The sequence below is a fragment of the Lampris incognitus genome, chromosome 5, assembly GCF_029633865.1.
Source record: "Lampris incognitus isolate fLamInc1 chromosome 5, fLamInc1.hap2, whole genome shotgun sequence".
NCBI lineage: Eukaryota > Metazoa > Chordata > Actinopteri > Lampriformes > Lampridae > Lampris > Lampris incognitus.
In genome coordinates this window covers 59,435,791-59,448,595 of record NC_079215.1, presented here as the reverse complement: position 1 = coordinate 59,448,595, position 12,805 = coordinate 59,435,791, and the positions used below count along the sequence as shown (strand labels likewise).

Below are 12,805 nucleotides of genomic sequence, written 5' to 3'. Positions count from 1 at the left end.
GGATTATGCTGCCAAAAGTCGGGTAGCTTCACAGTAGCGGTGTAAATGCTAGCGTTAGCAATAGCCATGTTGTTAGCACCGGCGTCGTCGTTGTCAGACATACTCGTATTAGTAGTTCGATCACGTCGGGGTCACCAATGTGGAGTTTGAAAACAACGAGACAGGAGACGTGAGAGTAGACGTAGTCGAGGTAGTTTACTAGCTCCAACTTTGCATGTCATACGTTCGACAACGACACTGAACAGTGTACCGGAAGCGTTGCATTATCTGACCTCTTAGGTGAATGTCTCTAGTTATATAGATGTGGGTCACCACAAGGCCACCCTTACACGAGGGATAGTAGGTGTAGTAGTAGATCGTTTTAGTGTTCGGGGACTCGTCGTTCTCCGGCGATCCCTCTGGCCCACCCGGGCGCCTGCAGCCAAGCAACTGAAAGCATTCTCTTTACGCCTCCTTCGCGGCCTGAAGGTGATGCAATCCATGCGAGGCTTCAGCGTGTAAAATAGCGAGAGCAGCCGACACGCGTTTGAAGGAAGCTGGTGTTACGACTATCTCCTTCCTGTGGAAACGTGAGCCAGGGGAGTTATTCGACAAGAGTTCCGGCCATATGCCATTGGGTTAATCGGGTGGGATAAGGGGAAAAACTAGAAATAAATAAAAAACAATCTTATAGTTAAAACAAGTGACTTTTACTTTGAAAATTTGTTATGATATCACATGATTGCTGTATGTAGTTGCACCTACAACTACTGCGTTATGGGAAAGAGAAGCTCTACCGCTGTGCTGAGACGCCATGCAAAGTTCCAAATATTCATTCTACACATGGTCTGAGAGGCGCACACGGTAACTATTTCACATTCTGTATTATTTTATGTATCCTGTCATATCTTTATGTTTGTTGATCTTGTGTGTAATTTATTTTCTATATCACTGTTATATTACGTTGTACAATGATGGAACCTAGCCATGTGCAGCCATGATAGGATTTGTCGTTCTGTTGTTGTTCTTGACTTTAGTTTTCACGGTGTCTGAGGAGCCGAATGGTAGAGAGTAATAAACACTGGACATCAGTATGAATCGTGGCCCTTTATTAAAGTAAATTGAACCCGTGTAGCTACAGGGAGCACTTTGAAATCTTTGCACCACTTCCACTTTTTCATACTTTAAACTACAGAAACTATTCAACAATCAAACTGTTTATGTATTTAGCACATTATGGCAAATTTTTCAGTTTTTATACTTTTAAAACTTTAAAAATATTCAGCCATTTCACATTTCAGTTTCCAGGTATTTCAGGTAGGCTAGTGACTTTCTGACTTTTCCTATTTATCCATTTTCAGCAACGCTTTAGCGATTTCTTTCAGCAGCATTCACACGCGTTTTATGTGGAAAAGCATTTTTCTATTTTTTTTTTGTTTTTTATTTTTTTTCGAATTTTGAACCACTCTTCAGTTCAGTTGGTGGCAGTAATGCACCAAATCGTTATTTGCAAACCGCCAATTAATCAGAAGAAGAAGAGGACGCAGCAGCAGCAGCAGCAGCAGCAGCAGCAGCAACAACAACAGCAGCAGCAGAAGAAGAAGCCAAAGAAGAAGAAGAAGAAGAAGAAGTAGAAGGAGAAGAAGAAGTAGAAGAAGAAGAAGAAGAAGAAGAAGAAGAAGAAGAAGAAAAGTACAGTAACACAGCCAGTGCAAGAGTGTTTTCAAAGAAAAAAAATCACAATTCAAGGTAAAATGACTAAACGTTTGTACGGTTTGTAGAGCGGTTGCGTTAATGAACATTCTTAATAGCCAAACGCTCATGATTTGCGGTGCAAGTAGTTGGTCGACGATGTTGACTGTTTTCAAAATTGGAGACGTCTGGTTATCCCACTCCCGGTTCTGCGGTGTATCCTCTATTGTTGCAATCTATAAAGGCACTGAATCTAAACATGCTTGGGAACTCTCTAAATAGGTTAACGAAGGGCTGCCACACCCACAACCAAATTAACTGCGCCACATAAATAAAATGTTGTTCTCGTGCTCTTGGCCTGGAAGAAGAAGAAGGAAAAAAAAAATAGTTGGATTACTTGTCCGGACGGTGTTATACTTAAAATAATTTCTGTAGATTATCTAAAGGCAAACAACTGGGTGGCAATATTTTGATTTAGTAGGCCAGCATATTCGGTGCGAGCGATTGAGCCTGTCAGATGCGTATTTGTAAACAATCACATGTCACAGTAAGTTGAATCAGTTCATCTGCACTACTGTTGTCACGATACCAACATTTTTGTTTCGATGCCGATACTGTTACCAAGTCATGAATTTCAGTACTTTTTATATTTATTTTTCTTTTTTCTTTTTAAGGGCAAACAATCTCAAATACCATTATTGTGCTTTATTTCAAACCTGGACAACGTTTTCAGTCAAAACGTAAACTTTTAGAAGAGTGAGAATAAATAAAATAAAGCAATGGCATTGAATGTAAAACGACAATAATCCCGGTTAACTAAAATAGCAGCATAATCTCAAACTGCTCAGTTACCTCTAACTATCCTATATCTTGGCTGTCTAATCTTTTTTTCTTTTTTTTTCTTGGTCAAGGAAAGTATTGTCAGCTCAGCCATTGAGCGATATCTTAATTCTGAACAACTTTGTCACAATTCAAAATAGACTTGTATATATTAAAACAATAAGAAATGTTATTCAACACAATGAGATCTGACAAAAAATAGAACATTAATAGGCCAACTAATATAGCAGCATAACTGCCTTGAATGGTATTCTGTTACTACTCAGCCTAAACTGTAGTCTAGGGTGCCTGGCTGTTTTTCATTTGTTACTCGGTCCCTTTGCCTTGTTTAGACTTTTGGCCAGGAAAAAAAAGGTGTCTACATTTTCCTCACTCAGTCTAGAAACCTAGGACAGCAGATATTTCCAGACATGCTAAAGAAATGCTTGGATGCACAGCTGATGCTGGAATACACAGATATTGTTTTGCAAAGTGAGCCAGGATGGGCAGGTGTGCCTCATGTTGACTCCAGCAAGTCAGGGGGTCCTCTGCAGGGCTGATGTCTTTAATTGTTTATAGTCAATGATCTCACCATTTAGTTTATCCACTGGTGTTTTGAGTGTGGAAGAATCTTGTCTTGTTCCAGAACTATCTGCCCCTTCTTTTCTTTTTTTTTGTCCCCCCTTTTTCTCCCCAGTTGTATCCGGCCAATTACCCCACTCTTCCGAGCCGTCCTGGTCACTGTTCCACCCCCTCTGCCGATCCGGGGAGGGCTGCATACTACCACATTCTTCCTCCGATACATGTGGAGTTGCCAGCCGCTTCTTTTCACCTGACAGTTAGGCGTTTCACCAGGGGGACGTAGCGCGTGGGAGGATCAAACTATTCCTCCCAGTTACCCCTCCTCCCTGAACAGGTGCCCTGACTGACCAGAGGAGGTGCTAGTGCAGCGACCAGGACACATACCCACATCCGGCTTCCCACCCGCAGACACGGCCAATTGTGTCTGTATGGACGCCCGACCAAGCCGGAGGCAACACGGGGAATCGAACTGTCGATCCCCATTTGGTAGGCAATGGAATAGACTGCCATGCCACCCGGACACCTCTGCCCCTCTCTTTTCTGAGGTGATACAGCAGAGCAAACTTTTTAGATCACTTCTTTTTCTCTTCGCTGCAGCAGCTGATCCTCTATTGTCCCCTTGAGTGTTATTGTTGCTCCTGATGGTGCTCCCTAGGAAGCTTAACTGTCTCAGCTTTTAGGAATAGTTCCCTCTTAACTTCCTCTTCCATAGTAACAAAAGTGCTCTTAAATCTTGGATCTAGGAAAGTGGAGATGTTTACTATCATCTTCAGCTCGTGCTCATTGTATGTCTTTTCAAAGTCTTCTCTAATTCTCTGCTTCATTTTCAGCGCTAGTGGACTGTCACCTTCCTCATCTTTCAGGCAGGCTCTTATCTCCCACATGATGGCAGGACTGATGAGAGAGTTGTTTCTTTCTCTCCACTTAGGGCATCTGTGAAATCACTGAGTGGAGCCAAGAGATCCCTCACTGTTTCCAAAGTTGTCATGTCTGTGTCTTTGGGCATCAGGTGCCACTTCTTTCTGTACTTGGCCAGAACAGCAGACTGCTTGCTGCTGCTCACAAAATCGATCTACCATATCATAGGTGGAACCCTATTGGGTGGACTTATGAATTGGTCTATGTTGTGGCAGCTTTAACGATTTATGTTTGTCTTTCAGCAGTCTTGACATCTTATTAGATCTTGAGAAGCCAGACACAGTCTTGCGGAGTCGTAAAAGACAGCTTACCACACAATCAATGTCTATGGCTTTCTTGACTGACAAGTGCATATTGTGGCCAAAACAGGGTATCCAGGTATAGTCAGCAAATGCCTTGGGGTTGATAGAAGCATTATCTGTTGTGATACCAGACATTTTATCCCTATATAGCCCCCATAAATCTAATAATGATAATAATAATAATAAATTATATAGCGCTTTTCTAATACTCAAAGTCACTTTACAATAAACAGGGTGAAACAAGACGGCAGATAAACATAACACAGACATAGAGGGGTGGATGGGAAGGGGGGCTACGAGAGGGAGAAGCAGCAGCCACACACAACGCCAGCAGTACTCTGCAACTTGGACAGATACAAAAGGGAAAGAAAAAAACCCATCATAAATCACAGATGAAATCTGTCACAATATGATCCAGGGTTTCCTTCAGACTGTCAGCTGTGTGGTCAGAGTGCAACGCAGAGCATCCTAAGCACCAGGACTGCATTTCCCAGGGTTCTGTGATGAACTGGATTGTTGCAGCCAAGTATGTGTTTACAGTTCTGCTTGTCCATAGTGCAGGAGAAGAATGGCTTTGGTGTCAGCTGTGCACTGATAATAGACCTTGTCTCACCATACAGCTTGAGAATTTCGTTATACATAAATTCCTTGAGGGGAGGTCACACCTTTTGTCCAGGTTGTGTACAAGGTTTCTGAACCCTGCATTCTCAACTAAATATACTGGCACTTGGTCCATACAGATGAACTCTGCCACTGCCCCGTTGAGCCTTTTAGCATCTTTGGACTCCTTTTAGTATTTTATATGCTGCTCAAAACCACCTTGGATGGTAGGTTGCTTCTGAGTGGGCAGAGTAACTCTCTCTGAGCCAGAGGCACTAGACTTCTGTAGTTGGAAAAAGAAAATGGATTAAAAATGTATGGTGATGAATTTGTCATAGCAGAGGGCCTAATTAGTTGGTGACATACCATACCTAGAAAACATTTTGATGAGACTGATTAGATACATGATATGGACAAAAGTATTGGGACATGTGGCCATTACACCTGCAGGACCTTTTATGACATCCCATTCTAAATCCATTGGCATTAATGTGGAGTTGGTCCCCCCCTTTGCAGCTATAACAGCTTCCACTCTTCTGGGAAGGCTTTCCACAAGATTTTGGAGTGTGTCTGTGGGGAATTTTTGCCCATTCATTCAGAAGAGCATTTGTGACGTCAGGCACTGATGTTGGACGAGAAGACCTGGCTTGCAATCTCCATTCTAGTTCATCCCAAAGGTGTTATGTCTTAATGGACCTTGCTTTGTGCACTGGGGCCCAGTCATGCTGGAACAGAAAAGGGCCCTCCTCAAACTGTTCCCACAAAGTTGAAAGCATAGAATTGTCCAAAATGTCTTGGTATGCTTAAGCATTAAAATTTCCCTTCACTGGAATTAAGGGGCCTAGCCCAGCCCTTGAAAAACAACCCCATGCCCAGACAGGCAATCTGGCAGTTCTGGCAAATGCCAGAAGGGCTGCTGCACTTTTGGGCCACTGGGCCACTATATCCTGAGAAGAGAAACAAAAGTTGGTTTTTTTTGTACCTAAATAAATTCAACGCAGGCGGCTACAATCGCGTATCACACTGGCCCACTATACAGGATAGGCCGGCCAACTTTTGTAGGGGGGGGGGCTCCCAGGTAAACTATGTTTAATAGTGTTGGTGTAAGGTGGCGAGCGGGAGCGGCCCCTCCCCCTCCTCAAGTGGATCGGCCCAGGTCTAGGCTTACATGCAATCACAATGTGGTCAAGTTGGTCAAGTTCATCTTTGGTCGAGTTCAACAATAAAAGGTTAAAAATGGAAGAAAACAGTAAAAAAAGAAAAGGAGGTGCTGAAAAAGAGAGAGCGAGGAAGAAGAAAAGCCTTGTGGCTGGCGCAGCTAAATGTGCCAAGTTAACTATGTTTATGCATCCCGCCATGTCCAAAACGACTAAACTAGCTAATGTTAGCAGCAGGAATGAGGAAGAGAAGCACAACTAGGGAGAGACAGAGAGACAAGCTAACGAGGAGGGAGAGAGCCAGGCTAACGAGGAGAGAGAGACACGAGGGAGAGACACAAGCTAACAAGGGAGAGAGTCAAGCTAACGAGGAGATACTAGAGAGACATGATGCTAATGAGGGAGAGAGGCACGCCAACAAGAAGGGTGAGAGACACAACGAGGAGGGAGAGAGACCTAATGATCTTAACTATTTCACACAGCTGAAACCACACGAGTTGGATTTATTTTTCAAGTATCACCCAAATCAGACCAGCAACATCAGTGTGTTTCAAACGATTAATGGCACGAAGTGGCCGTGGCTTACATGCTGCACTGACATGAATAGAAATAGGCCTACATTGTATTGCTCAGTGTGTTTAGCTTTCGCTAAAGGTGACAATCCATTCATAACCGGGATGACAGACTGGCAACATATCCACCAGCGAATTGCAGAACATGAGCGATGTGAACAACATAGTGTGTACAGATGTATACCTCTTGTGGATCAGCAAAGGAAATATATAAGACTTAATCCATGTCAATCAGATGTCTGCCACGAGAGAACAGGTGCGCCAAAGGAGACAAGTGATGGAGCATGTTGTTGAGATGGTTAAGGTAATAGGGAAGAGTGGCCTCAATTACAGAGGACATAATTTCGAAGCTGCCTACACTTCAGATGATAACACTGTAGACCATGGAACATTTTTGAAACTTGTTATTTTGGTGGGCAAATTTGATTTGTCTCTGCAACAGCATGTAAATAATTGCATTGAAAATAGCCAGCAATTGCACAGAGCTGGAAGTACAGGCAGAGGTTCACTTGTCACGTTTCTCTCGAAAACAACAGTGGAACACTGTTATAGAGGTTATAGGCCGTCTTATTCAAGAACCAGTAGCTGCTGAGGTTAAGGAGGCCGGAATGTATTCTATTCAAATCAACACCACTCAAGATAATGCAAGCAAAGACCAGTGCTCAGTAATAATCCGTTATGTGATTGATATGATACACGAGAGATTGATTGCACTTGTTGACTGCGAGTCATCTACTGGAGATTATTTCGTTGATTTGCTAAAGCAGTTGCTGGACAAGATGCACATTGATGTTAGTGAGTGTGCTGGTAATTCTACAGATGGGGCCGCCAACATGCAAGGAGAGTACAAGGGCTTTTCTGCCCTGTTGTCAGCCCATTCACCGCAACAAGTGCATGTCTGGTGCTATGGACATGTTCTTAACCTGGTACTCACCGACAGTACTGGTGCGATCATAGCCAGTGCATCACTATTCTCTCTTAAATGACGTACCCCTATTCTTGAAAGAGTCATATAAATGAATGAACATATGGGAAGAAGTAAGCCAGGACGTGCGTCACAGGTGTCTTTCACCTGTTGGTGAGACCAGGTGGTGGGCAAAAGACGTAGCACTGAGGAAGGTGCTTGGCAAGTTTGGTGATCCAGAAAACTCTCTACATTGACCTGATTGTCACACTAATGGCCATAACGGATAAAGAGAAGGTGAAACCGACAGTGCGAGTGAAGGCAAGCGGGTATGTAGAGACCTTACTTAAATACGAGACCGTCCTGACCGCTCAGCTCTTTTTGCGCATCTTTGCACTGATGACCTTACTATCAAAGTATCTCCAAACAAGCGATATGGATATTCTGACAGCGCATCGCTTTGTCATCGGTACAGAGGAAAACTTAAAGAAACACGCGAGGGACTTTTAGGCTGTGACAGGAGCAGCGGATGTCTTTGTGAAATGGATGAATGGAAAACTGGAGGAGAGTGACACAGAGGCAGAGGTGCAGGCCGCGCTGCCTAGTCGGAGGCAGAGGAAGAAAAAAAGGATGCCGGGTGAGTTAGCAGAGGATGAGAACATGTCTGATACAAACCGTGATTATGAGATCAACGTCCATAACACCATCCTGGATACTGTGATTGAGAGCATTGGATGGCGTTTTGAAAAGAATGGAAAGCTATACACAGATTTTGCCCTTCTCGACCCCCACAACTTCCCAGAAAGAAGAGAGAAAGGTCTCCCTGCATCAGGACTAGACGAGCTGAGCAAAAGGCTGCACAAATATGACAACAGAGCTACTACTGAGGCCTTGCAAACAGAGCTACAGAATCTGGCCACCCACTGGGGTAAGTTGAAGTTGTCAGTGTTAGATGAGTATGTGGTCAGGGTGAGCACAGAGGAAGCCGAAGATGGAAATGAGCCGACAGTCCCGACAGATGACCATGACCCACCGGATGAACAATGGGATGTGATAAATAAGACCTGCTCATCTTGTAAGAAATGTCCCATTTGTTGTTATCAAGTACTGCGTCGATATGGTCTGCTGACTGATGCATACCATTTTATTGGACTTGGTTACAAATTTCTACTCACTCTGTCCGTGACCCAAGTTGCTTGCGAGCGAAGTTTCTCAACGCTAAAATTTATAAAGAACAGACTGAGGAGTACAGCATCGCAGGATCACTTAGAAGCCTTCATGCTGATGGCTACAGATAAGGATGTTCTGGTGTCGTTGGACACGGATTGCATCATCGACAGGGTAGCAGAGAAAAGTGCACTGATGCGACAACTTCTGACTACTTAAGGTAGGACATATTCTTTTTCAATTCCATCCATGGGGTTGGTCGCCGTGCCAGCATGACTGTGCGTGTGTGTGTGTGTGAGAGAGAGAGGCATTTATTATAAAGGCCTGTAAGAGCGCCTGCACTGGATGTCGACGTGTCTTGCTTGATTACTTGCTTTGTTGTTAATATAAATGAACTTTATGGGATATGTCATTATTGTGGAAGCCTGTATAGTGTGCTGTTGGTGCTGAGTGCGGCTTATTCTGAATTTGAGCGCCATTTGCATTAACAAAAATATGCGAGCGTAACCTCCTATCGTTTACGCATATTCCACTCATTGCCATTCTATTTTATTCTAAGATGGTCATTTGAACGTTTTATGATCTGCTTCAGTGTGTGCATTATTTAGTTAAGAAAGCCTGTAAGTGTGCTGCGTAGGGATGCCCCCCGAAACCCGGTTCTAAACGGGAACCGGTTCTAAATTAGTAAAAACCGGAGCATTTTAAGATCCGACGTTTTCGGTTCTGCTATCGGTAGTCGGTAGGTACTCGAGAAATCATGGAGTGAGATTTATATTGTGGCAATTGTGTTTTTCGACGAATTTAAACGTTGCGAACATAATCTTGTTTGCCGTTTTCTCCATCTCTCTGTCTCTCTCTTACAGCGCGAGGGGCGGGGCTGTGCTGTGCTCCACACACTCTCTCACACACGCGCAGACAGCTCTGCTCAAGTGCTCATCATGGCGGAGAGAACTAAACGTTCAAAAGTTTGGGTATATTTTTCAAAAGTCGATGACAACAACGCTCGTTGCCACAAGAGCAAGAAATCATTTGCCAGTAAGGGTGGCAATACAAGCAATCTGTCGAAACATCTTTTGTCGAAACATGGTATTAATCTGCAGAAATGCGGAGTTTTCGACTGCTTTGCTCGTAGTGTTCCATCCACGTCCACTGCAGGTAAGCCGTATGAGCCATAGAATTATTACGAATAGGCCAATAAATAAAATATAATTGCTTAGCTAATTGTTTAGCTACAAATATATAAGCCATAGATACGGAGTTAGCTAGGCTAATAACGAATTATTACGAATAGGCCAATAAATAAAATATAATTGCTTAGCTAATTGTTTAGCTACAAATATATAAGCCATAGATACGGAGTTAGCTAGGCTAATAGCCGGGGACACTATAAGTCAGGAGAGATCACGACTCCTGCCGGAGAAGGCAGATATGTTGATTTTTCTGCAGAAGAACTGTTAGGATAATGTTCTAGGTTCTTGTTTGTTTGAACTTCCGTTAGCCTTTTGCTGTAAAAATTTATTTTTAATATATATATTTTTTTCTTTATCTTTATCTACTTTTATTTTTTATCTTATTTGTTGTTGTTGAATGTTGATTATAAAGTCTATAATTCAGATGCATTTAAAACATTGCTGCTGCTGTTGCTGCTGAATAAATAATATTTGTTTATATTTATATAAAGTTATATAATAGAATAATAAAGCAATGCCGATTCTGTTCTTAATTAAGTGTCTTTTTTTCTTGCATAATAATCAAAAAGAACCGATAAAGTATCGATAAAGTACCGAACCGATAAGCAGTACCGATAAGAGTAGTAGTATCGATAAAATCCTAACGATACCCATCCCTAGCGCTGCGTGCTGCTGGTGCCGATCATTACAAAATACGCAACCCCCCCCCCCTTTGGAAAATGGGCTGGTCAGGACCAAATACCAGAGCCTAATTTTTGTCCCAGTCCATCACTGAACAACCCCATGCCATTATCCCTCCTCCACCAAATTTTACAGTTGGCACAATGCAGTCAGGCAGGTAACGTTCTCCTGGCATCCGCCAAACCGAGACTCATCCATCAGACTGCCAGACAGAGAAGCATGATTCGTCACTCCACAGAACACCTTTCCACTGCTCCAGAGTCCAGCGGCAGCATGCTTTACACCACTCCATCCGATGCTTGGTATTGTGCTTGGTGATGTAAGGCTTGAATGCAGCTGCTCGGGCATGGAAACCCATTCCACAACGCTCCCGGCACACAGTTTTTGTGCTGATGTTAATGCCAGAGTTGGAACTCTGCAGTTATTGAGTCAACAGAGCATTGATGACTTTTATGCACTGCGCCTCAGCACTCGTTGACCCCGCTGTGTGACTTTACGTGGTCTGCCACTTTGTGGCTGAATTGCTGTTGTTCCTAAACGCTTCCACTTTTCAATAATACAACTTACAGCTGACCGTGGAATAGCTAGCAGGGAAGAACTTTCACGAACTACTTATTGCAAGGATGGCACGGTAGCGCAGTGGTTTGCGCGATCGCTTCACAGCAAGAAGGTCCTGGGTTCAAGCCCCGGAGTAGTCCAACCTTGGTGGGTCATCCCGGTCGTCCTTTGTGTAGAGTTTGCATGTTCTGCCCATGTCTGCGTGGGTTTCCTCAGGGGGCTTCAGTTTCCTCCCACAGTCCAAACGACATGTAAGTCAGGTGAATTGGCCATACTAAAATTGTCCCTGTGTGTGTGTGTGTGGGTGTGGGGGGGGCCTGTGATGGCCTGGCGGCCTGTCCAGGATGTCTCCCTGCCTGCCGCCCAATGACTGCTGGAATAGGCTCTAGCATCCCCACGACCCTGAGAGCAGGATAAGCGGTTTGGATAATGGATGGATGGATGAACTTATTGCAAAGGTAGCGTCCTATGACAGCACCATGCTTGAATTCACTGAGCTCTTCAGAACGACCCATTCTTTCACAAATGTTTGTAAATGCAGACTGCATGGCTAGCTGATTGATTTTATACACCTGTGGCAATGGGTCTGAATGAAACACCTGAATTCAATGAATAAGAGTTGTGTGTCCCAATACTTTTGTCCATGTAGTGTAGATCATAATTTATGACTAGGTTATGTCATATTGTATGCTAATGTTTCACGAAAAAGAAAATAGGAGTTCCAATGCTGTCGTTATACAGTATGTATGAAACATTAAATTGGCAATGGCCAAATCTCTGTATAAAATCATGTTTGTGACTTCGCTATATAGAGATGCACGTGTGCATTGATAATTAATATCTGTTGCGGGTACAGGGGATGACTTGTTTGCTAGCTTGGTGCATATGCAGGATCACGATGTCTCCGCAGTTAAGTGACAGTGTCTCCAACACCGTTATTTGCATACAACGTCATCGACAACACTTTCAGCACTACGCAAATATGTAGGCTATGCATGAGTATATATTACTACTGTGGAGAGACTTTTCAATCACTTTGTATTTCTTCCATGGACATAACGGGGGGATGACAGCGCGGTGGCGCAGTGGTTAGCGTGGTTGCCTCACAGCAAGAAGGTCCTGGGTTCGAGCCCCGGGGTAGTCCAACCTTGGTGGCTCATCCCTGTGTGGGTTTCCTCCGGGGGCTCCGGTTTCCCCCCACAGTCCAAAGACATGTAAGTCAGATGAATTGGCCGTACTAAATTGTCCCTAGGAATGAATGGGGGTGTGTGTGTCGGTCCTGTGATGGCCCCGCGGCCTGTCCAGGGTGTCTCCCCGTCTGCCGCCCAATGACTGCTGGAATAGGCTCTAGCATCCCCGCGACCCTGAGAGCAGGATAAGCAGTTAAGACAATGGATGGATGGACATAACGGGGGAATGAACTAATCAACTATCACCTGTCGGTCTTTGAATTCCTTGAAAAGGTCGGGATGTTTGTCCGACAGATGTTTGGCCAGGTTTGACATGTTGCCTCCTTTTGCAAGACACACTTTAAAACGGTTCTTGCACAGCGGTGCTTGCTGCTGTGTTTATGGGCTTGCCTTTTTCGTCCACTTTAAAGCTGAAATAGCTCCATATTCCACTTCGGGTCCCCTCATTGTCAATGAGTTCAGGTGTTGCTGAAGCTGCTGCCATTTCTTCAAGT

At 43.9% G+C, this 12,805-nt stretch overlaps 1 protein-coding gene across 1 annotated transcript in view; it reads left to right on the top strand.

Moving 5' to 3' along the window:
* Positions 1 to 1,611: 1,611 nt before the first annotated feature.
* xpnpep1 (X-prolyl aminopeptidase (aminopeptidase P) 1, soluble) overlaps positions 1,612 to 12,805 on the top strand; it is a 157,571-nt gene continuing 146,377 nt past the window's right edge. The window contains exon 1 of the mRNA XM_056279643.1: positions 1,612 to 1,728. The gene's annotated coding sequence lies outside the window, so the exon portion shown is untranslated. The remainder of the gene's footprint in view (positions 1,729 to 12,805) is intronic.